At 53.6% G+C, this 25,062-nt stretch overlaps 1 long non-coding RNA gene across 4 annotated transcripts; it reads right to left on the bottom strand.

Moving 5' to 3' along the window:
* Positions 1-1,935: 1,935 nt before the first annotated feature.
* On the bottom strand, positions 1,936-24,614 carry LOC104154184 (uncharacterized). Of its 4 annotated transcripts, XR_011136636.1 has the most exons (6): positions 24,433-24,614; positions 15,667-15,721; positions 14,394-14,466; positions 10,605-10,901; positions 6,357-9,877; positions 2,306-5,772 (listed from the first exon to the last, which is right to left on the bottom strand). It is a non-coding gene; the product is annotated as an uncharacterized lncRNA (long non-coding RNA). The 4 variants fall into 4 exon arrangements; XR_011136634.1 differs by lacking the exons at positions 2,306-5,772; positions 6,357-9,877 and adding an exon at positions 1,936-2,299; XR_011136637.1 differs by lacking the exon at positions 6,357-9,877.
* Between the last annotated feature and the right edge of the window lie 448 nt (positions 24,615-25,062).

A 25,062-nucleotide genomic window follows, 5' to 3' on the forward strand; every position in this document is an offset into this window, starting at 1 on the left:
GGCTTAAGCTAAAAAATAAATAAATAAGGCAGCTAAATTCTCCTCTCATGACCCCAGTATAAATGCAAAAAGCTCAGAAGCACTTTTTACCCCCTTGTCTGAACTCCCACATCCTCTCTTCACCCCTCCCATAGGCTACACTCCCACTTGCTACACCCTGCTCGCATTGGTTTAACAGGGTTTTGGTGGAAGATGACACTTCAGGACAGTGCTAACTTCCCCCTAAACAAACCAGAGCTTTACAAACATTTTGAGAGCCAGCCTCACCCCAAAGAGGGGGGAAACCTGCCTCACTTTATGCCACTGTGTCAAGGTGCAAACCTGATTGCAAAAGACAGACATTAGTGACAATTATAAACATCATGCCAGGCTGCAGCTCTCTGACAGAAAACTGTCATTTTGGCAGGATAAACGCAGCTCAAAGAGCTCTGCAAGACAAACGTGGATGTGCGCAAATGGGCAAGTTTGCAAACACACCTCAGCCCACTTGGCAAAGGGGTTGTTTTTTCCTTTTTTCTTTAAGCAAGTTGAGGGACAGGGAACAAGTCACATCACCTCAATGTGAGGAGAAGGCAGCAAGCAAGGGCAGGACAATCCACAGGCCAATATCTATGGCTGCACCAAGCTCTCCCCATCTTCCTCTCTACAGCTGCAGAAGTCCTTGCTGCAGGAGAGGGGGAAACCAGGGGGGTAAAGAAGGTCAACATCCAAAAAAACCATCCAGGCACCTCTGTGCAAGACTGCTCCAGCCCTGGTTAAACACAGCAGCAGGAAGCTTCTCACCAGCAGGGAATAGCCACAGGAAGGATTAAGGGGATTAACATGGTCCAGGAGCTGCTCCTAAGAGGTTTCCACAGCCAGAAAAACTAGTCTGCAGAGTGAGGGTGGCCAAGGAGCAGCTCTTGCCTTAACCAAGGGAGCAAAGAGCCTGCAAGCCAAGAGAGGTCCAAAACACAGCCTGCTCTTAGTAGGTCCTCCCTCAGGAGCTGCTAAATTCACTAAGTTATCACTAGCATCCTCCCAAGGAGCAACATCTCTGGAGAAGAAAAAGCCAGTCCCGGGAGCTCCCACACACTCTCTTGGGGAGATTTGTGGGGCACAGGGCACCATCAGCCAGCTCAGCCCCTGTTTACACCATCCAGAGCACCCCATTTTCCAGCCACGCACCCACAGGTCATTAGAGAGCCAGGCTGTACATCCTGCACACCCATCCCACCTACACCACCTTCCCAGGGGTTCCTACCACCACTAAAACAAATTCATGAAGGCCCTCCAGAACAGCAGACCCTAGCAAAGATGACCAGGGGCACCAACACCTTCAATAAAAATACACACGGGTGCAGGGCAGCAGCTCACAAGAAGCTAGACAGAAACTAGACAGCCTCCAGACTTTGCTTTAAATAGAGTGACTGCCCCAGGAGCCAGCCCCGCCTGGGAGCCCTGATGGGCAGGTCCCTGCCTGGTTGCTCATGGGTCTCAGGTGGGATCTGCTCAGGCCCATGGTGAAACCACAGCTCGTTTCCACCACCCAGATGTTAGCACTTTGGTTGATGACATCCAGCTGAGGATGCAGGATGGTGCTAGAGCAGCTGGAGCTGGCTTCATGTGCCTGCTCCATCCATCGTGTGCATGCTCTGCCCAGCCCAGCTAAGCCCAGCTCGGGGAGGGCACAAGCAAGACACACGGGACACATGCCCTAGGAAGAGGGGTCCGGAGGATGGCAAGGGTGCCGTTGCATCTGCATATACTCATCATCTAGCACAATAAGGTCCTCGTTTTTGTTAAAAATGCCTCCAGGCATGATCTTAATGTTACCTCGTTAATAATAATATTTCATCTGTCTTATCTGATTAGGTTAGGCTCATTTGATTTTAGCAAAACACCTTTAATCACCTTGCAAATTCCCCGTCATTATAAATGGAGCCACCACAAACATTTTCAGCAATCCAAGTTTTATTTTCGGCAACCCTTTTTTTTTTTAAATGCAAGAAAGGCAGTTGTAAAAAAAAAATAATTTAAAAATATGAACAAGACAGAGGCTGAGAAAACATTAACAAGGCCCTGTGCTTTCTGCTAAAGTGCCTTCATTTCATTATCATTAAATTTGCCTAGTAATTAGATTTCGGTGCATGAATATTTTAAAAAAATGTAACAGACAGGCTGTCAAAAAAAAGCACGACAACATCAATTCGATAATTTTTTAGACAGAGACATTCATAAGCAATTAACACAGATTTCCTGGCTTTGAGGACTTTCTTTCTTTCTTTTCTTCTTTTTTCTTCCAGCCTGTGTTCTTCACCTGCAAATCAAAAGAAAAAAGGAAAATCACGGTAAATAGCAGCACTCCCATTTACGCTATTTTTTTTCCAGTTTGCCAACACGCTAACGTGATCGTGGGGCTGGTTTTTTTCCCCTCTCGCCGTCTGCATGGAGCCCTTGCTTAGCATGCTCCGGCGCTGCTCTCGCCGCCTCCCGCCCCAGCCTTGCTCAACACGGGCGAGCGCGAGCTTGGGTCATGTACCAGACCTCCCCACTCCTGCAGGACCAGATTAAATTAAGGTTGCATGAAGCTCCTGTCTTGATCTTCAGGCGTTTCTGCTGAAAACAGTGATTTTGAGCACTATTTGCATAATTGTACAGTTTCGTATTCACCGGCTCCCTAATTATATGATCCGTGTTCGACACGGCTTCGGAGGAGGGAAGGCGTGCGAGGGGCATGCTGAGCTGGAGCTGCCGCGCCGTTTCCCCCTGCCGCCCCAGGGCCTTATCCTGCGTCCAGGTGAGCTCAGCCCAGCAGGAAAACCCCCTTTTTGAGGGGTTTTGAGCTCCGAGGGTGCAGGAGCGATGCCCGTCCCTGTTGCACAGCCACCGGGCCACCTCCTTGCATAGCCTGTCTGTGAAACTGCCACGCACAGCCCTTCTCCCGCGCTGCCGGGGATGTGGCCGAGCAGAGCGATCCTTTGCTGAACATTTCCAGCAAGACCGAAAGGTGGAGGGAAAACAAAGCGGTCCCAAATTTCCCTTTTTCCCCTGCTCAGAGGTCCTGGAAGAGCTAAACCTTCCTGAAAGAAATCTGGCCTGGGGGCTGTTTGTGGGATGACTCAATATTTGAGCTATTTTGGGTGCTGGGGAGTACAAGGTAGGTTCAGTCCATGGCGGGAACCAATGCAGATGCTGGACTGCGTTTCCCGTAAGACTAATATAGTATCATCGACTCTGTGAACATTCATGGGCAGGAGATGGTTGTTCCAGATGGGCTTCCTCCCCTCGCTGGTGGCATTGCCCAAGCTGCCGTTCTCCTGAGCCCCTTCGAGGGAGCGGGCTTTGAAGACACCATTGGGAAGAGACCTCCGCCTGAGTGCCCAGGCCACGTGGCCAAGTGTGAAAGGCAAGGATTTCATTGCAGGCAGAGCTTCCAAAGCTTTTGGTTTTAGTCCTAAATCAGTGACCAAACACTAAACCGGGGCCTCTCTTCTCTGCCCACCCCAAGTCCTTCATAAACCAAGTCCTCATTTTGGTTGAGCCCTCTAAAACAACAAAAGCTTGGCCCGACCTGAGCTTTTCCATGCAGCAAGAACCCAGAAAACACATCTGTACTCCCCCGTCATGCCCCAGTTTGGACACTGACCACCGCAACCGCGCTCCAGACGATGCGTGCCAGCTCCAGGGCAAAGCTGGCAACCGCTCGAAGCCCCTCGTGTTTGGTCTCTGCTTGATTTTACTAGAGCAAAATTTTGCAATGAGCCCCACTTGGGACAGTTCAGGGCTATCGCAAGCAGGTAGGTAAAATTGTCCTAGCAGTTCTTAAAAAAGCACGCACCAGAGCTAATTAACATACAGGGAAGAGGAAGCAATAACAACAAAAAAGCAAGTATTTGACCTAAACATACGTGGATGTTAAAAATCTCTCGCTCTATTATTTTTACTATTAACGTCATCATCACCTCTGGTCAATTAAAAATACACAAAACAACCACACACAAAGAAAATCCTAGACCTCAACTCAAGTCATGCCTTCCTAAAATCTCCTTTGCAAGGTTTTATCCTGCAAGAGCAGGGAGTGGAAGCAGTTGGTACAAGCAGCTGAAAGACCAAATCAAAAGCATGTGAGCAGATTAAAGAATCAATCTCCCCGTTTGATGCGGAGGAAATCCCACTAATTATAAAGAAGGGGCTTATTTCCTGGAGTCACTCTGTTTGAAGTCATCAAAACTAGTAATACTTAATTACTCTACTTTATGGCATATATACCATCGAACCCCTTTCTCCCACCCGCCAGTCCTCCGATGCCATTGCTGGTGCGGAGCTTTCCAGGCGGCTACGGTGATGTTCCTCCCCTACCTATGCACTTATTTATTCAAACAAAGCCCTTAACAGCCCTCACATGAGCCTGCAGGGAAGCATTTAAATGTGCTGTAAAAGGAGGTGCTAATGAAAAAAAAAAAAAACAGAGTGATTTAGCCGTGCAAGCTACCTGGCTATTATTGCAAGCATGTGTGCTTTGTGCGCCTGCCATGCTAGCAAACACCTTCCAAATCAAGAATTTAGAATTAAATCGGAGCACAAGCGTTTACCTCATCCTAATCCGCAAAAAGGGACTGGCAGTGGTATTTTGGACATAGTGCCACCCCCAGCTCTTACGCCCTTCGGGCTTCGCTGAGCAACCTGGGTGGACCCGAGGAGGACCAGGCTGCCGGCTTTTGGGTTGTGGACACACCTAAGGTCGGTCCATAGATAGAAAAAAAAAAACCCTCGGATATTCAGGGGAAAATCACGCACGGAGAAAGAGTGAAAGGTAGACACTGCATCTTCTCAGAGCTGGTATAAAGATATTTAATGTTGATTTTCCTCCTCTCTCCAGATGGCCGGAGGGCAAACACGTTCCACGCAAGGCCAGGATGTGCTTGCGCTAGGGCCAAAAGCTCAAGGTCTCACAAAACTCCACGTGAAAGCTCCAGTTCCTGGAGCCACATGATTTACATGGAGGAGAATGACAGCTTTCATTAAAAAAAAGGCAATAATCATGTTTTTAAAGATAAAGAGAAAAGCTTGAAAGATATGACCCAAGAGACCCTAGCAGGGAAAGGCAAATAAGTTCGTTTTTTTTATTATTAAGTCATGCCATTTTCAGGGCAATCTCAAGAGTGGCTGAACACTGCCACATCCAAGTCCTTGGGCAAGACCAATTCCCTAGGAGCCAGGGCAAAACAGGTTTTTAGCTCAGCTCTGGCTGGTTACGAGACCCTTTCAAAATAGCTCTCGGGAGAGAGGGCAGCACACCTCTTCCTCCATCGCCACCGAGCACGCCTATGGCTGCGACGGAAACATTACTATTAATACCAGGGAAAATACTCACGAGTTATAATCATATAAATGAGAGGAGAATAAGGCCTGGTCTTAATTACATTTGTGCCAACAGCGCTAAAAGGTAAGAGTCTTGGGTTTATCTTGCTGCAGCTGAGCTCAGAGCCGGCGCTAGCAATACGTTCGAGAAGCGGGACAATAAACGCAGCAGATGGTGGCGTGCCGAGTCCCGCGTCTCGGCCCTCGGGCTGACGGCGTGAAAGCGGCACCGGACCTCAGCGTTTGAGCTCATTTACGTTTCCTCTGCTGCATCCAGGGATTTCTACAGAGCAAATAAGCGAGGGCAGCGGGGGAGTCCGCCAGCGACTGGAAGCGCTGAGCTGCTGCTTGAAATTCTGCACATACCGCCCGGCACCAGGAATGTCCTAGGAATGCTCCTTCGGAGTCACGAGGCTTCGCGGCCAGGAACTGGGTGGAGAAAAAGGGTTTTTTTTTTTTCCTAAGACAGAGAGGGAAGAATGCTGCTAAGCCCTGGCCTGGCTGAACTGGGAAAAGCAATGGAGCTCCCCGCAAGCCCAGCTGGCCTGAAAAACCCTTTGAAGATGTCGGAGATTTTGCCAAAAACACCAAATTGGTGGCTCCTCTTAACCACAGCTGCAAGCAGCTAGATCCTTAGTGGGGGGGACAGCCCCAAGAGGTGGCGCACAGCGCCCGGCGCGCTGGGGGTTTTGCGCGCGGAGAGGGTGCGTGCCCGCCGTGCAAAGAGTTGCTATTTTGCTTCCAGTGGGAGAAAGGATGTGTGCTAACACAGGCTAACGTCCGCGCCGCCGGTCTGCAGCTGGCGTTTTGCCTCTCCCCCAGCCCTCAGCTCATGCCTTTCCCACCCTGCCTGGCGCTTTTGGCAGAAAAGGTCCAGCCCAGACACCCAGAAATACCCCAGCCTCGCTGGGCTGTGGGGAAGGATGGATTTGCCCTACGGCGTTAGCAACACCTGGAAGATGAAAGCTTGATTTCCAGCCCGGGGCCGCATCCACGCTGGGTCCCTCACCCACCTGGGCTCCCTAGAGATGCGGCACCGTCTGCCTTGTGGCTATTGAGGGAGAGCATCCACCTAGAGACACGCGCACCAACCCGGGGCTCTCTTCTCTGGTGATTTTAGCCACTTTCGTAACACAAATCAAAACAATAATTCCCTGAGCAACACAGGAGCTGGGCAGGGAAAAACCCCTCCAGGCTTCTCGTTGATGCTAACGGGCCGAATCTGCAGCGTCGGCTTTCCGACGAGCCAGTAGCTTTTCTCGGTGCGCAGAGGCGAGAAAGGCAGCTAGCCGCTTGCGGATGACATAAATAGTCCGAGATGGACCTGAAACAAAATTCTCACATCCGCGTCCCTCTGGAATAAAGAGAAACCCAGGATGAGCATATGCTGATCATTTTTTGCAGAGCGTCTTCAGCTCTACGGCGCCAAGAGGTGGATCGGCTGCAAGGCGGCTGGCAAGAGAGCAGCGGGGAAGGGAAAGCGTTTTATCCGGGGAGGTTTCCCAGGGTCGGGGACCTTCTTCCTTGCAACCTGTCAAAGTGAGCGAGGAGGGGGCTGCGCTCCAGGCCCTGGTCGCCGCGGCGACCTGCCGCAGAGGGGAGCCCTGGCGCCCTCCGCGGCGCTTCCCTCCCGAGCTCCTGCAAAGCCCGGAGCGACGGTTCCTCCCACCGCTCCCCGGCGGCGGCGGCGGCGTTTCGTAACCCCTGGAAAAGAAACGCGCCGGCGGGACCTAAGCATCTCCTTGAAGCTAAGCGCGGGGCTTAAGGCGCTTCGCTAGCGCCGGGGAGGGGGGGGGTTAGCCGAAGCAAAGGCGGAGGTGCAAGGGGGGCACCTCTCCCCGCTTTGCTCCCTCTCGGGGAAGGGGCGGAAAGGCAAGCGGGGGCGATGGCTCGCCGCAAAGGCGGCCGAGGGCCGTTTGTCACTTCTCCTCCATTCTTCGCAGTTTGCACACAGGCGTCGGCAGGGATTCATTCGGTTTCCCTAGCAGCAGGCATTAGTCTGGCTTTCCTTCCCCCCACCCCACCCCCGGCTCGCTCTTGCGCCCGCTCCCTTTATTTTTAGCGTCTTATTTACAGTTTGACAGAGTAACTGTAACCCTTGCAAGCTACTCCAGCGGCTTTAATCGGGGGAATAATGGGGCCTGTCTGGCGCTGAATAGACTTTCGGGGACAGATTGTTCCACGCCGGCCCGGTGGGGGTAATTTATTTATGTGCGCACTTGTCAGCGGGAGAAAAAGGGGACGGGGGGATCTGTAGGCGCCGAGGACCCCGCGGGCGCTCCCCCGCCTCCGTGCCGCGGCCGGCCGTGAACTCGGAAGGGGCGGCGAGCGCCGTTCCCAGGCCCCGGGCACGTCGGCGGGGCCGGGCGGCCGGCAGCGCCGCTCGGGGCTCCAGACGGGTGCGGGCGGCTCGGGGCTGCGCATAGCGGCGGCGCGGGCAGCCCGTCCCATAGCAACGGTACAGTAGCAGGAGCACAGCAGGGGTCTGGGAAGAGAGGCGAAACCCTCGCGGGGCCGGAGGGGGGGGAAATACAGGATGGGTCCGGACAATGGTCGGGTTCTCGTATCATAAATTACACGGCGGTCACAAAAGAGGACGCAACCTGCCCCGCTTGCTTGTGTGTCGTCCCCCCCCCCCCCCCACACACACACCCCTGCCACATGCCGCTGGGCATCGTCGGCGGCCGACCCCGGCGCTGGGACCGTGACGGCGAGGGAAGAAAACCTTCTACCCAACGGTGTCTTCTTCCCTGGCTCCTGCTTCGCCGCCTGGAGCGGGTCTCCTTCGCTCCGTGCACCCCTGCTGTCCACCAGAAAATGCTTTCCCAGCATCTCTCCACCTGCTCAGGGGACTTGTCCATCACCCTTCCAAGGAGCCTACGAGGATGCTCCCCGAGCTGCCACTAACCGTGCATTAGCCATGCCCAGGAAAGGGGGAGAAATGGCTCCTGGTCGCAGCCTGATCTGGAGGTGGGACAATTCCTTCTTCTACTCTTCAGCAAAAAGGCCCTTTTATTCTTTTCTCCTCCATTCGTAACGAAACCTGCAGCATTTTGCATTTACAGCCGAGCACGGCAATGCGATGTCTACGCTCAACTTCTCAGAGGGCCTTTTGCCAGGTGGTGATTCGAGGGCGACTGGGCTCCCTCTGGCCATCCCCAGGCCCAGCTCTCCAGAGATGCTCCACCGCCAGCCAGCTCTGCGTGCAAGCCCAGCCGGGAAGGTCTGCCCTGATGGACCTGACCCGAATCCACTGCGGCCCCGGGGGCTCCTCGGCCAGACAATGCTCTCCATTAACCACGAGGAGTCACATGGCATCAAACCCCCAGAAGGGAAGGGACAGACACGCAGGGGCTTCCTTAACACCCACAACTGCTCAAGAGAGACATCTAACATGGTGCTGAAAGCAAAGGAGGGCTTAGATTGAGCTGTCAGCCAAAATGACTTCAATGCTGTTATGGCAAAACCTCCTGGAACCTGCCTGGACCTATGCAACAGACATCGCAAGGCACCACCAGAATTAGCTGCTCATGTCCCTTCACCATCTTCCTTCTTGGGTTGCTTATGCTTGGCATCTCTCTTTCAGAAGGTGCAAAGAAGCCTTTAAGTGAATGTAAAATTACATTTTATACTTAAGACCCTTTTCATGTTGCTGATGCGATAGGAAGATACTTTTGGTCTGGCTGATGTGCGTTTTATAGGGGTATGCCGTTTTGGATACGTGGTGCTTTGCCTTTATAGCACCATTGGTGCCATCGAGAATGAAACTGCAGCTACCGTAGACTCCATTTGCTACATAAAATTAGCTGTATCAATACGAAACAGCTCTCCATTACCAGGGGTTTACCAATTTACCGGTATATGTGAAGAGGTGCTCAGATGCAGGGGTGAATCGCAGTGAGCGCGGGCAGCTGTCCAGGCGTGCACGCGCAACGCCAAAACCAGCCCCAGGCTCCTCTCTGACCAGGATGCGACCTGTGAGGACAACACACGTCCTTGTCTCTCCGCTCACACCTTTTCAGACCCCCAAATCATGCTGTTACACAAACGGCGAGCTAGAGAACGGGGCTTTTGATGTCGGAGCCAGAACGGGAAGCACCGAAACACCATCTCCAGGTCATGGCGTGATGTGCGCAGAAGCGTGAAGAACGTCTTCTCGGGATGTCCCCGTGCTGGCAGACGGCCCTTGCAACGCTCCTCGTGCTTCCCCACCGCGCTCGAGATCTGAGTGAAGTCCTCCGGGGTCATCGGAGCCGGAGGTCCGGGGGCGAGCTCTCCGTCAGGGCGAGCAACCGGGCGCGTGGGGCTATAAGGGAAGGTTTGGCGAGGGGACGGTCACTCCCGAGCGCCTCGGCGGCCCCTCGGGTGCCCTACGTTGTCCTCCACGCCGGCGTCCTCCAAGTGGCGTAACTCCCCGCCAAGGGACACGCTCGGGCTGAGAGCCTGTTTCAGGGGAGACCTTCCTCCCGGCGGAGGGAGCGAGACCTCTCCGTGCTCGGCGGACCTCCGGCCAAGGCGAGCGTGCTTGCACAAGCTTTAAAAACAACAACCACCAAAAAAAAAAAAACCACAGTGCAAGAAGAAGGTCTTCGCCCCGGCAAGGCGCCCGGCCGGCGTTGCCCCGCTCCGTGGGGCGGACGTGGGCCCAGCTCCAGTGGATTTAACCCCGGCCGAGGAGCCGCCGCTCCGCATCCCGCCGCGGGAGGAAGGAGATGACGACGGACGGAGGGAACGTCAGCGCGACCGCGTTGGGACCGGAGGGGGGGAGACCCCCTCGTCCGGGTACAATGACTGTCTATTCTGCTGATCACAAGCCTAATCCTCTTTGGTTTTTAATTGGCATTTGGGCTAAGCTGATTTAAACCTCTTCACCTTGTTGGGTCCCCCCCCTCCCCAGCTCCGCTTTGCCCTCCCCACTTCTTTCTTTTCTCTCTCTTTTTTTTTTTTTTTTGGACCAAATAACAACGCTGCCATCACCAAGTCCCCGGCACAATGACATCTTTGTGCGAGGGAGAGAGGAGAGGAAAGGCGAAGGGAGGGGGAGAAGGGAACCGCGCCGAAGCCGCCCCGAAACAATGAGGAGTTTGTGATTCAGACTTGACCACTGGCAACGGCCCCGCTTCAGCTGCGCCTCATTAATACCGCGCTGGCCCCGGCCGGAGCCCGGTTGCCTCGCCGGCCCTCTGCCCATCACCGCACCTCGGGGCGGCCCCTCCGGAGGCAGCGTCGCCCCAATCCCTCCACCCCCCGGGGGGGCTCACCGGGGCGCCGGCGTCTCCGAGCTCGTCACCCAACGGATCGGCCCTCGGCGCCTTGGCACGTGCACGGAGGAGCCGGGATGTTGGTGCGAACGGGGGTTTGGGTGGAGCTCCCGGGCAGCCCCGCGGTGATGGAGGAGGAGGAGGAGGAGGAAGGTGTGAGCGGCCGCCGGCGGTGGTGGCGCCCCCTCCCCGGTTTCACTGCTGGCAGCTCTTGCAATTCGGGTGCCTCGTGGTATTTAAGGGGGTCTTTCGGTCCCTCTAGCCCCCGCTCCTGGGTTCGCCTCATACTTTGATTGCCTGAATTAAAAACAGAAGCAACAAAACCAACTTTATTACCTTCTTCCCCAAAATTATACTTAAAAGACAAAAAAAAAAAAAAAAGACCACCAAAGACGCTCTCCGTCACCTCCGGCGGGAAAGACACCGCTCCCGAATTTCGAGCGTTAAGACTTAACGCAGGAGCAATAACGCGAGTAAAGTCTATAACAAAACCCCCGGGGGCTGGCGACTTTGGGCAAGCGAAGGGTGAGCGAGGCGCCTCGGCCCCGGTTTTCTTCTCCCCTCCGAGGCGGCAGGAGGACGTGGGGTTCCCGTGCCTCGTCCCTGAGCGTTTGGGGTCCGGCCCGGCCGCGTGCCTCTGCCGGAGACTCTGCCCGGCTTCTAGGAAAAAACCTCGCAAAATAAATCCGCTCGCCGGGAAATTCGCCGGGAACGGTTATCAGGTCTAGGTGCCTTCATCCAGGGCTATTCGAAGGCTGCGCGCTGATTTGAACGCCCAGCGCTGAATCGACTCGACTTGTTTTATAGATGAATTTGGGCCGGGGAAAAGATCCTTTTCCCCCTGTTCATTAGTCCCATAAATCATCGATAACGCCCTGGAAATCGAAGGGACAAGCTGGCCCAGCGGAAACCAAGGATGGAGTGGGAACGGAGAGCGGGACTGTCCAGATCTCGTCTCCTCTTTCCGGCCCCGTTTCCTAACCGCTACATGATGCTCCCCAAGGCCTTGCTGCGCCAGAACGAGAAAAAGCAAGGAAATCCTCCCCCCCGACCCCAGCAACGCGGACCGAAGGTCGCAAATCAAAGCGGCGAGGAATCGCCTAAGTAGGCGCAGCTTAGCTGCATAGCTAAGAGCCTTAGTGCATTTTTGCAAGCTTTAGGAAAGCATTTCCCATTCCCGAACGGGCAGGCGGGCGCGCAGCTGCGCACGCTCCCCAACGCGGGCCGAAAACACGCGCCGACGAGGCCCCGGCTCCAACGCAGACGCCTCGCTGCAAATCACAGCGAGGCCTTTTAACAAATTAGTCGCGTTTCTAGCACCGCGCGGGTACCCGGGGCGGCCCTGGCAGGCGACCGCTGCAGCACTGGCCGCGATGGCGATGCCCGCGGCGCGCGGAGCTGCAGTTCTCCTCCTGGACAAAATCGGTGATATCCGTGACTCATTTCTTTTTCAAGAGTAAATTTCTGGCCCTTCTTATTTGCCTTTAAAATTCCTGTCGTGCTAAGGATGGGGAGAAATTAAAAAGAGCAAGAAAAACACCCCGAAAAGATTCGCACCCGAATCACGCGACTTGTGCAGCTGGATGCTTAGAGAAAAGCATGCCAAATATTGCAAGTCCCGCAGTAAAATTCATACCCTGCCTGGTTAGGTGTCTTATATAGTGATTTTTTTCCTCTCTTATACTGGCTTTACCGCAATGATTTCTCACTCCCTGACTTTGCACTGCCCCTACTCGGGTAAAGCCCCTCACACCGGTGTGGATCGAGCGCGAGCAGGGGATGAGCTCCGTTGTGATTCACGCTGGTTTTCCCCTAAAGGGCCTGCAAATATTCTCAGCAACGGAGAACCAAGTCTGTTAATTTTTTTCTAATCCGAAAAGAAAAAGCAAAAAAGAAAAAGAAAAAAAAATAAAAAAGAGGCTATTTCCCTAATATTATTGGCGTCCGCAAAAAAATTAAAAATAAAATGATCTGATGCCACTGAGAGAAATTCTGGAGTTGAGTCTTGAACCCGGAATAGCTCTCTATCCAGTGGAGATTATTAACGTCAATCAAAAAAATGTTTTCTAAAGAGAATTGGACAATTGCTTTTGATTCCATCCCCTCTGCAAAAATTTCAAACAAAATCAAAGCAGATTTTTTCCCAGGGAGGGCAGGTTTTTCCTTTCGCCTGGGCCATGCGAGGCCCGCGCTCGGCCGAGCAAGGCCCGAGGGGGGTCTCGCCTTGCTGCGGCGCACCGGGACCGGCGCCGGGCTCGCCACCGCCGGAGAGGCAAAAAAAAAAAAAAAAATCAACCCCAGCGAGCGACCGGCGGGGCGAAAAAAGAAAAATCCCATGGAGCGAAACGCCGCGTGCGCCTCGGCCAGGTCTCGACCCAAGGGCGCTGCGGGCGGGATGCAGCAGGGATGCAGCAGGGATGCAGCAGGGATGCAGCAGGGATGCTATGACGATGCCGCGAGGATGCTACGGGGACGCCGCGGGAAGGCCGCCGGCTCCCGGCGCGTCGCGAGGCCCCGGGAACAGCATCGGCCATTTTAACACATGCCGGCTGCCTAAAATGGTGGCTCCCACCTTTTTTTTTTTTTTTTTTTTCTCCCCCTTTTTTTTTCCCCCCCCCCGCTTTCCGCTCCCGTTTCAGCACGCATGCACCCGCGGGGAGGGGAGGGGAGCGGGGCCGCGGGGGGGAAAGGGAGCCAAGGCGGAATTAGAGGAACAAATTAAAAAAAGAAAAGGGAGAAAGGGGGGGAAGCGGCGAGGATGCGCTTCGGCACGGCCTACGTGCCGTCGGCTTTTGTGCGGGCGGGCGGCGGGAAGGCGTCGCGGCAACGCGAGCCCCCCGGCGGGGCGCAGGCCGCGGGAGGGGGCCGGGGTGCCCGTGGGGTGCGGGGGGGGGGCAAAATCCGCCTTTCTTTCTTCGCCGACCCCCCCTCCGCCCTGCCCGCGCTCCCGCTTTGACTTTTCCCACAGAAGTAGCCAACCTCCAAGAATGCAAATGACATTCATTATGCAAATGCATGCAAATCAGGTTTAACTATCGGAAGAAGGGCTCGGCATTGCTAATGGGTTAACTCTTTCGCGCGCGACCACGACGACGGACGGCAACCCTGCAAACGCCCGTGTCTTCCTCCGGGCTTTTTGTTCTTTCTGGTTTCCTCCCCGCCATCGCCCCGACGGGCTGCCGGTCCCCAGCGGGGCCGGCGACGGGTGGCACCGAGCCGCCCCGCGCGAGCGTCAGCCTGAGGGACGCGGCCTTGAGTCGAACAAAGCGCGAGAAAAATAAAAAGGGGGGGGGGAAAAAAAATCCAAAAAAAAAAAAAAACCATTGGCACAGGAGCGGCTGCCCCTTCGTTAAATGTGTCGGCGGGAGATGAGACAAAGCAAGCTTAAACGGAGAGTTTGGGAAAAAAGAAAAAAGAAAATGAAAGAAAAAGGCAGCTAGCTAGAGCACGGAGAAAACCTCCCGCGCCGAGCGGCGGCTGGGCTGCGGCAGCCACCGAGGGTCCGGCGCTCGAACCCGACCCGCGCGCCGGGAGCGGAGAGAAGCGAGAAAACGTACCAAAATCCCGTGCATCATTTTTGGCTTTTGCATCGGGAAAGAATCTATATGATTTCCCCCATTGCTGGCTGAGCAAATTATGCGGCGGAAGGACGGGGGAAGAGGAAGGGATGGCGACGAAGGCCAAAGCCGAAGGGCCCGGACCCGGACGTCGCCTTCGGTCCCGGCCTCCGCTCCGGCCCCGTTCCCACCCAATCTCTTTTGGTAGGAAAGAAAATGCATTACTACGCACCGAGGCCGGGATTTCACGACAGCAGCTCAGGAGGCTGCTCACCCCACGGTTTCGCTGTTTTGGGGAGCAAACTCTGGAAAAAAAAATAAAAAAAATAAAAAATAAAACAATTTCCCATCCCAATAAGAGCAAAACCACCGGAGCAGAGGAGAGGCTGAAGCCGCTGCCTCGAGCGCGGCGCGGGAAACCACAGCAAGCGGCAGCCCCCAGCTTCACAATTTCAGCTAGATGGTACCACTTGCGAAAAAAAAGCAACTGCAGGAATTACAGGAACTATGCATATTGAAACGAGTGGTAAAATGCAGAAATAAATGTATTGCATAATTCTAAATATTGCATATGCTGTTATTGATTAGCCGTAATAATGGTATTGCTGCAGCTGGCCTCATTTGAGCCAAAACCGCCTGATTTTCCTATTATTTTCTACAGCTCCTTCCAGTACCCACCTGGTTTGTCCCAATTGCTTGAAAACTCTTGTTATTTAAGCTGGAAACTTTTGGGGGCTGGAGCAATAACCTCTGGTAGGGCAAGAATTTCCCAAATCAATTCAAGGATTTAGAGGTTCGGTCAGAGACAATGTAAAAAATGGTAGATTTACAGGCAGTCTGGTGTGCTCTGCAATGCAAGTACGCAGAATTACCAGCCATTTAGACAAATAAACCCATTTTTTTAATTATTCTGGGCGCAGCAGCTTCCAGCCTGGTGAGGCCTCGCCACAGTCCAAAACGTTCAGCCACTTCGGCAAACCTCAAGCGCTCGAAAAAAGGGAGCCAGCCCCCTCCCTGCTACAAAAAGATGGGTGGGGAGGGAGGGGAAAAAGAGGAGTAATCAGCAATTTGGTTGTCTTTATTGGGGCGCTGAAGGCAGAAGACAGGCTCGACGTTTCCCGGCTTTGCTCCGCTCCCGGCCCCGGCGCCCTTCACTCGTTTTCCGCTCCGAGCCACAATTTCCAAGTTCGCGCGCGGTTCCAGAAGCTGGAACTGGGCACGTTTTTGCATGACTCTTGGAAATGATATGAATTAAAAAAAAAAAAAAAAAAGGATTTAAAGCGAAGTTAGGGAAAACCAGCTCCTCTGCAGGAAGGGGCTGGAGGGCCTTTGGGGCCCGCCGGCGAGGCTCGCACCGGCAGCTCCTGGCTAATACGCAGCATCATTATCATATCGCAGCGCTGAGAAAGCAAACTTCTTCCATTGCTGCTTTACGCGTGTGCGAAGAGCACGTCGATCGGCATTTACCCGGGACGGTAACTGGTTAGGATGCGCTTAGCGGGTACCTGGTGTCCGAGGCGTCGCTGGAGCTCGACTTGCAGCAGGAACGAGCTGAGGCTGCTGGAAAGAAAGTCAAGTTTGGGTTTTTTTTTTTTTTTTTTTTTTTTAGCACGGCGCAAGGAAGGAGCGCTGCAGAAATTGCTCGGTTTCTTAAAACCTCCCTTGCGGCGTCACGTGAATAAGGGTCAGGCACCGTTGTCATTAAAAGTGATTTTTTTTTTTTTAAACAGTATTCCCAGCTGCTCTCCTCTCTTTTCCCTCGCATCCCTTTTCTATAACATTCGGCTCTTTAAAAAGGTCATTTTACACCTGTTTCACAAAGGTTTGCTCCGGTTTTCCCCATCCTTGACCTGCCTCGTGCCTCTTTTGGCCTGGAAATCTCCATCATTTACCCAACCAGGAGGCACCGCGGCCAAAGCTATCGCGCGGCAGCGCCCACGCGGGGCCTTTGGGCACGGGGGAAAGAGAGGAGTCGTGAACACTCGCGGGCCTCACATCGCTACCCCCTCAAAAAATTCAACTTTCCAAATGTTTTAATCACTTGGCACTAGAAACCTAGTGCCAAATAACGCACGCGGAGAGCGTTTAGCCATGCAGCGGGCGGAAGGGAGCCTGGCAGCTTTGACGGCGCTTCTTTCTGAAGAGGCCCCTGCCCAGCGCTTAAAGGGGGGGGAGATCGGTGCGAGAAAAATGAAAAATGACAAAGGGGAAAAATAATAATAATAACCGGGATTTTTTTGCGCTGAGAAGTTGAGAGAAACGGCTCCTCTCCAGAAGTCAGCAGGGAGCGGAGAGAGGAACGACTGCGTTGGCAAACTAGAGCTGTGATTTTTGGAGATCCGCTGTCGGGGCTAGGAAGGGACACGGGACAGCGAGAACCGTGGCTGGTGGCAGGAATCCCCCCCCAAAACTCTAGTTTCGTGGCCCAAAAAAAACCCCTCCATTGTCTTTCCCAGCCAGAAAGAGCATTTGAAAACCCAAAGTGCTGCAGCAAACCTCCCGATGAAGCAGGACCTTTACGTTTGCTTTTAGAGCGAGCCACTTTCGGGGCTGTTTTGGGGCACGTTGGCGGTGCATCCTGCACCGAGACGACCCAAACGTGGGAATGCGGATACCTGGAGTCAAACCCTTCGCCCCTGCAAGGCAATCCAACGTCACAGCCGGGGACGACCCTGCTCCGAGCACTAAGTAAAGCGCATTTGAGTGAAAATCCCAGCTTTTAACCACTCCCGGGGAGGGCGAGAGAGGGTTTCCATCGCGGCAGTCAGCGACCGCTCTTTCCATCCGCTCTCCGAGTCGCGGGATAAAAGCCGACGCCGAAGCATCGCTAAGCAAGGACGTAACAATTTCGCCCGAGACCGCGGCCGGGCCGCGGGAAAATCCACCTTTTGCTTCTAGGGCCTCGAAACAAGCGGGAGGCAAAGGCTCGCGGCGTCGCTCCTGGGAGCCCGGTTCCCTCATCTCGCCGCTCCCTGTTTGAAAGCCGGCTCGCGAAGCCGGACGGGGCCAGGCTGAGCTTCGCGGGGCAAAATATCCCTCCACCAGCCCCACCGCCACCCTCCCCAGCCTCTAATTTTCCCCCAAAGATCTCGCAGGCGCGAGCGCTCCAGAGTCAGATTTGCCCGGCGCCCGCGGCCCCTAAGAAAGCAGGGCTCGTCCGCCTTCCACAAACTCCGCCGCCCCAACAAAAGTCCCTTTCAAGCCCTTCCAGACGCAAGTCCTTCAGCTCAATTAGTCAGGCACACAGAGACACAAAAAAAGCCTCCCATTCAGCCCAGCGGCTGGCTGCGGAGGACAAGGGCGAAGAATGGATCGCTCTCCCACGCTTTCACCGGGTGTCATAACAAGCAGCAAGCCCTCTTACCGCGGGATTATTGGAGATAAGAGCCCGCGGGAGGAGCCGGGGCTGCAAAAGCCGGGCGAGGGGCAGGGAAGGCGGCAGAGGCCGCGGTTGCCAAGCCGGGCGGCGAGGCTGGCCGAGCTCCCGACGGCAAAACCGGTCCAAAAATAAGAACGTTATTAATAATAATAATAATTTTAGGCTGCGGAGCTGCCCGCCGGGGCGGCGAGGCGGGCGCGATAATCCCCGTTCTCCATGGCAACCCGCGCTCCGCGGCCGAGCTCTGGCAGCCCGGAGCTTCCCGGAGAAATCCCGGAGCCGGCAGCTCTCGCAGGCCTTTCCAGGCTGCTTTTCCGTCCCCCCCACCCCCCGAAAATCGGTGGTTGCTTTAGAGCAAGGGCGGCGCATAGCCCGCCCGGCGCTCACGGCGGAGCTCTCCCTCCGCTAACCCGACGCAACCCCTGCCGCTGCATCCCTAGAAATGGGTGTTTTTAGGAAAAAAAAAAAAAGAACTTTTTTTTTTTTTTAAGAGGGGCTAATTTTTTTTTTCTTTTTTTTTTTTTTTGGCTTGGTGCTTTTTGCTGCTCGAAGGCAAAACGAAAGGGAAGAAGGGCCCGTGTGCACCCGGCAAGGGGATCCGTCGGCAAAGCCGGGAGCCGGCTCCGCAAGGAGAAATGAGCCGGTGCAGCGCGGGATTAATCCAAGCTGCAGAGCAAATCAGGGGCCTAACTCCCTTCCACGAAGTCGCGTGCCTAAGTTGCCGAGCCTTTTCCGCCAACGCCGCTGTCCGCGGGAGCCCGGCTCTTTGCAAAGACACGCGTCCTCCCCGCCTCCAACACCGGAGGCCAAAGCAAGCGTGGGAAATTTGGGGGTTGTTTTTCCTCTCCCGCTCGTCTCTGAGCCCCGGCTGATCTCCCTGCTACGGCATCGATCGGACAGCGCCGAAAAAAATCAGAAGTGAGGAACGGGTGAAAAAAACCCCAGCTGTTTTAGGAAGATCGGGGAGGGGGTATAAACCGGCCGGCTTCGGGGTGGAAGGCAGAGAAACTCTCTCCGAATATATTATCCCATAATTGTAGGGTTTCAAGCAGTTTCCGCAGAGGCAGCTGGCGCTTGCTGAGGCCAGAGAAGGTTATTTGGCCTAGACGCCTTCCCGGCCGGGTCAACCCGGGAATCCCTAAAACAACCCGCACCTATGAAACACCACGAAAGTGGAATATTTCACTCTCCTTGAGAGCTCTTCCTCCTTTCCCGCCTGCCAATTCCTCCAAAGGAAAAGCCAAAACCATCTATCACATATGCCGCCCCCGGTGATATAAGTTTGGGGTGAGCCGCAGCACTTGCGCCGGGCAGGTACTTGGTGGCGAAGGTCAAATGAAGCCTGCGGGTAACAGCACCGGCCCCTAGAGCGATGCTCCCTCCCCAAACCATCTCACCAGGCCATGCAACAAAAGAAACACATCCCTGGCACCTATGCACCGGCACCTAAGCAGCCGGCTCTGGCTGCTTTCGGGAGCTGCCCGTAAAAATTCCTGCGAGGTCGGCAGCTAAAGGCAGCCAACGCGCCCGGTGCAGCCGCTGCCTCGCGCTCATCTCCGTGCACCGGTTTTCTGCTTCCTTCCTCGCGCTGCCCCCTTTTCCCCCTGCTCTTGCAACAGAAAAAGCCCCGAACGCGGAATTAAAGTGATTTTTACACCTAGCCTGGGCTGGCAAAGCCGAAGCTCAGGCCGCAGCCGTCACCGCTGGGTTAGGATTACACAGCTTAGCTTTGCAGCTGCAGACGCCAGGTCCAAGCCTGGGCTCAGCCGTAGCCGAGTAAATCCCGGAGTTACACGCCAGCACGAGACCGCGATCCGCTGATAACCAGACACGGATTTGAACGAGGAGCACCGATCCAAGACCCCCCTGTTAGTATTGCAGCACAGTAGGATGCCGATACGTCCCCCCCCCCCCAAACCCCGCCAGCCTCCGAGGTTCGCCGAGGCCCTCGCGCCGCCCGGCACGAGGCCCCTCAACCCAGAGTTTCCCGCGCTTTTCCTGCGAAACGCAGCCCGGCCAACACAGCTCTGCAGCCGGCCGGCTCCTGCCAGCCCCGCGCGGCGGGCCAGGATCCGGCCCTCCACCCCCTACCCCCCGGCCTATTTTTAGCCACCGTGCCGCTATCACATCCAATCACCCCCGGCTGCATCGGAGCGACCTCGCGCCGTCTCTTCGGACTAGCCTGAAGACCACTGAGCTCATCGTTTTCCTCCCGGCCGCAACCCCGGACGGCGCTTTCCATCAGCATCGCCCCCGGCGGGGCGCAGGAGACCCGTCCGGTCTCATTTGCCAGCCATCCTATGGCACGTTAGAGATAAAGGATGCTTTTTAAAGGATGCCTTTTTTGATTTTTGATTTTTATTTTTTGCTCCTGCCTCTGCAAAGACCAGCGTCAAAGCAAGGAAGCGTCTCCGAGCCGTTGCAGGGCATTGCAAGCTGCTTGGGTTGCAAGGTGCCGGCGGGACGCGGGAGCGACCCTGGCCGCGGGCACGTGCCCGGCACCCGATTTCTGCCGAGGCGCCGGCCGCCGCGGGCCCAGGGTTCACGCGGTTCAGTCGCAGCATCATACGCGCGCACCCGTGCCGTCCTTCCCACAAACTCCGCCACTTTCGGGAAATTAAAGCCAGGCCTGATCTGATTCCTACGGCGGCTTAGCGTGCCCACTCAGCCACTTTATCATAATCCCGGCGGAAAAACCGTTCGCCTGAAAACGCTCGGGGGTTTTGAAGCCCCGATGCTTTGACGGGGGAGAGACGGCGCTGGCTGCACAAAGCCCGGCTCGGCCTCGAGAGCACCGGGAAAACCCCGCAGGCCCGGGCGCAAACCTGATTTTGATCACTTGGGAAGAAGGGGCAAGGAAAAAAAGAAAAAAACATTTCTTTGTGATTGTGCAGCGGATGCGCGGCTGCCGCCGCGGCTCCGAGAGGAGCCGGGAACGAGCCCGGCTCTGTCAGACCGACGGCCAAGAGGAGCCGTCGGGCGCCCGGCCCAACCGGCGCCGAGCGGCTCCCGACTGGGATCCCGACACCCTCCTCTGTCCCTACCGCTTACAAGCATCCACACCAGCCCTTTCGTTTGTTTGCTATTTAAAATTAAAAAAAAAAAAAAAAGAATGCCAGCAGAAAATTATTCAGCTCAAGAAATCTTTCCTCAAACATAAAAATCCTGCCTTTTTTTTTTTTTTTTTAAAGTATTTTTAACAGTTTGGGGCTGAGAATTTATCAATATTATTCTTCCAAAAAAAAAAGAAACCTTTCCCCCTTCCCAAACAAAAAGTTAATTTCCCCTGGAAATGTTGGTGAACGTGAATATATTTTTACATTTGCCAGTTTTCCGACCCGCAGCAAGGATGGCCATTGCCTGCTCCCCGCGGACGAGACCCTTGGCTCAAAGGGGGCCGAGCAGCCTGGGGAGGAAGAGGAGAAAGAGGAAGGCCAGGATGGGAATATCCAAAGTTCTGTCGCGCAGAAGTTTCCGAGCCCAAGGGAGGCCGGCGCAGCGCTCGCGGGCGAGCTACTCAATCGACCCGGGACCGTCCGTCTGTCCATCCTCTCACCTCCTCTGCAGAGCCATACAGTGACCTATCATTAACTCTCCACATTCTCCAACCTTTTGCGTGTCAGAGACGGGAGAAGAGCATCATGTTGCAGCTAGAAATCTAACTTACAGAGAGGTTTTTTTTTTTTTCTTACGCTGCTCTGGCAATATAAAGCAGCTCAAAATTAGTTGCCTTCACTTCAGACTCCCCTATGTTATCAGAGCGGTGCAAAGGGCCTTTAGTTTAAATAGCAGATTGAGCTGCTGCGTTTTTGCCTCCCTTGCATAAGTACTAAGGACTGGAGCCAAAAGAGACTCGATCTCAGAGTCTTTTCTGGAGTATTTCCAAAGTGACCTATTGAACGAAATGATTAATTCTCAATAATTACGTTTGTATAGGCTTGTTCTTCTCAATGGCTGACTGAACCGCAGAAAAATTAGTATTGCATTTGCTCCTTTTCTCCCCCCCCAACCACAGCGTTTCAAGACATGAAAAAGACGGTGGCGAGCTAATCTCTCCGTACAGACCACGCCAGCCTATCGCCTACTAACGTCTCCAGCGGTTACGTAGACATAAGGGAGAGCAGAGTAGACAGTGCTGAGTGTTAACCAGTCACATCATAGTGTCCAAGCAAGCTTAAATGGCCACATGTAAGGTGCAATTTGGATCAACGTCATGCCAATACACTGGGCTTTCTTATTACCAGTAGCCCCAGTAGCAAATCAGGGAGAAAAGAGAGAGAGAGAGGAAGGGAGGAAAAAAAAAACCCATCGGCTGTTTGCAAGACCATTGCAGTTCATGTCGCCAAGGCCTTCGAGACAGGCAAGCTCGTAGCCGCGCAGTCACTTCAACAACTGGAAACGCTCACCCGGCACAACACCACCGAAAAAAACAACAACAACAACAAAAAACCAGAGTAAAGCCTTTCTCCCGCGAGGCCGGCGGGGCTGGTTCCCCTCTCCCCCGCCAGGCGGGGAGCACGCAGCAGCCTTAAAAGGCACCGGGTGCAGGTTGACACCTAGCTATGCTGCAGGAAGATTTGGGGCTCGGCGTGTGCCGAGATGGGTTGTCCTCCACCGCTGGGGGGGGGGCACCCCATGCACGGGCTCTGTCGTGCTGAATCCCCCCACGTTTCACCCTACATCCCGGCTTAAAACCCCCCCATTTCTGCTCGCGCCTTTGTTATCCCCCAGCAAGTGACACCATCCCATCTCAGCCTATGGCGGTGCCACCTTGGCCCCGCACAGAGCATGATTGGTCACCTCGAAAAGCCAAAAGATGATCACACAGCATCGTTTCCGGCCCCTTATTGGACAAAAGATGCTTTTTCCCCCCCTTTAAGGGAGATCCTGGCCAATGGTGGCTGGCACATGGCAGCTCACCAACGCTCACCCAAGGATAAAAGCGCCTCGTCCCCTGCGCGCGCATCGCCTGGGCCAGCGGGCGCCCGGACCCGCTCGCGCGAGGACTTACGGGGCCGCCGCCGCGCTGAGCTCCAGCATCCGCGTCCCGCGAGCCTCGCCGCGGCCGGCTCCGACAGCGACCGCTTCCTCCCGGCTCCGTCTGCCTTGGAGGGATGGAGGAGGAGAAGACCGCACGGTGAAACCCTGCTGCCGCCCAAGTCGAGGGGGCCTGACCTCATCCCGCACCGCGCCACGCTTTACAAGATGCTCTGGGTCCCACCAGGTCCATGTAGGGCTTCCCCTTCCCTTCAACGGGCCGAGGCTCGGGTAGTTTCGGGCTCTCTGTTGCCTTGTCGCCAGCCCAGAACAGCAGCGCTCTGCGCTAGCTTGAGGGAGGGTTGGCCAAAAGGCAACAGAGAACAAGGCGGAGAATAAAAATCAGAGCTTGCAAGAACTTCCCGAGGCCCCTACACCAACGTTACGGGCCGTATGGACCAGGCGCTCGGCCACAACACGCTGGAACAGTAGAAGCACCTCCATGAATCATTAAAGACAGAAAGGAGGTTTTCCTTAAGCTGTCCCCAAGCTTATGTCCCCATAATAGGGAGTTAACACATGCAGTGAATTATTCTGAATTACAGGGGGAGGAAAAAAAAAAGATCTTGTTTATTAATTTTGAGTAGTCATATGAGCAGGATAAATCTTTCACATTGCACCCACAACTACAGCCTTTTCCTGGCCAAGGTACCAGGGACAGTGTCTTCCGCTCTTTTTAAAGGTCCCGATGAGCTCAGCCAGCGCACGAGTGAAACGAGCGGGTCCAGCCAGGCTCAAAAGTCAATTCTTTTCCTACATCTCTCAGAAGAGGGGGTCTCATGAAGTTGCAATGCTATAAATGCTCCTTTCCAAAATTAGTGCTGTCACCCGTATTTGATTTTTTTATTACGCAATCTTTTTTTTTCTTGAAATCACCAGTCTGAGATTATATATAACGTGTATCTTAATCCATTACAAGATCTTGGTGTTCTTCTAAGCATCATTAAGACGCCTTTCCAAATAGGTTGCTATATTTTGCAGATGGCATCTAAGTCGACCAGTCTGACCATGAAAAGCAAGCGCGATTCACCCAGTCTGCATCTTTGACCCAAAATTCCCTCCTAAGGTAGAGCAGGTAAAAATCTCAGATTCCATACAGAGGAAATTGAGAGATAATCCAGTGAAAGGGGTAAGGACCAGCATGAATGTGCAGTCAGGCGGGATAAATTATACAAAATCAAGTTCCCCAATTAGTCTCAAGCAGTTTCATACACCACTTAGATTTTTTTTTTTTTTGGTAAAGCCCCAATCTTGGAATCTTGATTCCATTCAAAGAAATGTTCATAGACAAAGGGTTAAAAAAAAAAGGGGGGGGGGAGAAAAAGAAAGAAGGCAGTTGAATAGAGGTACTAGGAAAGAAAAACAAAGAAAACTGCAAGAAACCATTTTCCAAATCACCATATCCTTCTTTCTAATCCTGACACTCAAGTTATTTCTGTCCGGGAACAAAATTAAACATGTAACAGAGAAGGGATGGGAGGAAAAAAAAAAAAAAAGAATCCAGCACTCGTATTTTTGAAACAACCATTAATAAACATTGCTCTGTTGCTGCTTTATTAAACAGATAATCCAGCACAGTAATCTGTATTGATTTATGGATTCCCTGATGCTATTCGACTGGTTATGCAATGAAAGTTCATCCTTGATCTGTAGTCTGCGTCCTGTTCTTAACTAATTCATAATCTGATTGGAAGTTTTACTTTGTTAATTCAATTATAGTTAACAGCAGAAGAGAGAGCGGCAACATCCTTGTCTTTCTCAAGACAGACGTTTTCTTCACATGCACAGAATCAGTAAACGCTTTCTTAAAATCATAGGAGGCAAATAGGTTCTTAAAAAAAAAAAAAAATCCTACCTCGGGTTTTAATTCCAGTTTCAAAAAGTTGTCTTTTTTTCCCCAGTTCTTTTTTTTTTCCACCTCTCATTTCCTTTCTCTTCCTTCTTTTCATTTCATTTTTTCTTTTCCTCATTTTCCTTTTGATGGATTTCCTTTCTTCTCCACATCCTCCTCAGGCGTGTAATGGGGTTATTTTTACTTTCGGTTATCTAGCTTTATGAAGAATTGACACCACTCATACAGCTAGATAACCAAAGATAACAACCAACCCCTGAAGTCTACAGCATTAGCAGGAAAAAGCCAACCTCCTCCTTCTCCAGTGGGTTTCAGTGGCACATGTCTTTTAAGGAAGGATTGAGGGAGGAAACGAATAAAAAAAGATGCAAATATTAGCAATAAGATGGGGACTGTCAGCACACAGTTACATCAGTGGCCCTGCTCCTGCAACCCAGTGAACCCAGGGCTAAGCTCTCCTGGCCATCAAGGGGACAGGCAGGATCAGGCCCTCGAAAATGTGATTTTGAGCAGAATTACAGGATGGCCACACAGGAGCAGTCTATTTTCTGCCGAGTTTAAATTTGTTTCATTTGCAAACCAAATGAATGTTCTGCAGGTGCTGAGAATTAAGCACACATTATTTTTAATAAC

Source organism: Struthio camelus, chromosome 30 (genome assembly GCF_040807025.1).
Source record: "Struthio camelus isolate bStrCam1 chromosome 30, bStrCam1.hap1, whole genome shotgun sequence".
In the NCBI taxonomy this organism is placed as follows: Eukaryota; Metazoa; Chordata; class Aves; order Struthioniformes; family Struthionidae; genus Struthio; species Struthio camelus.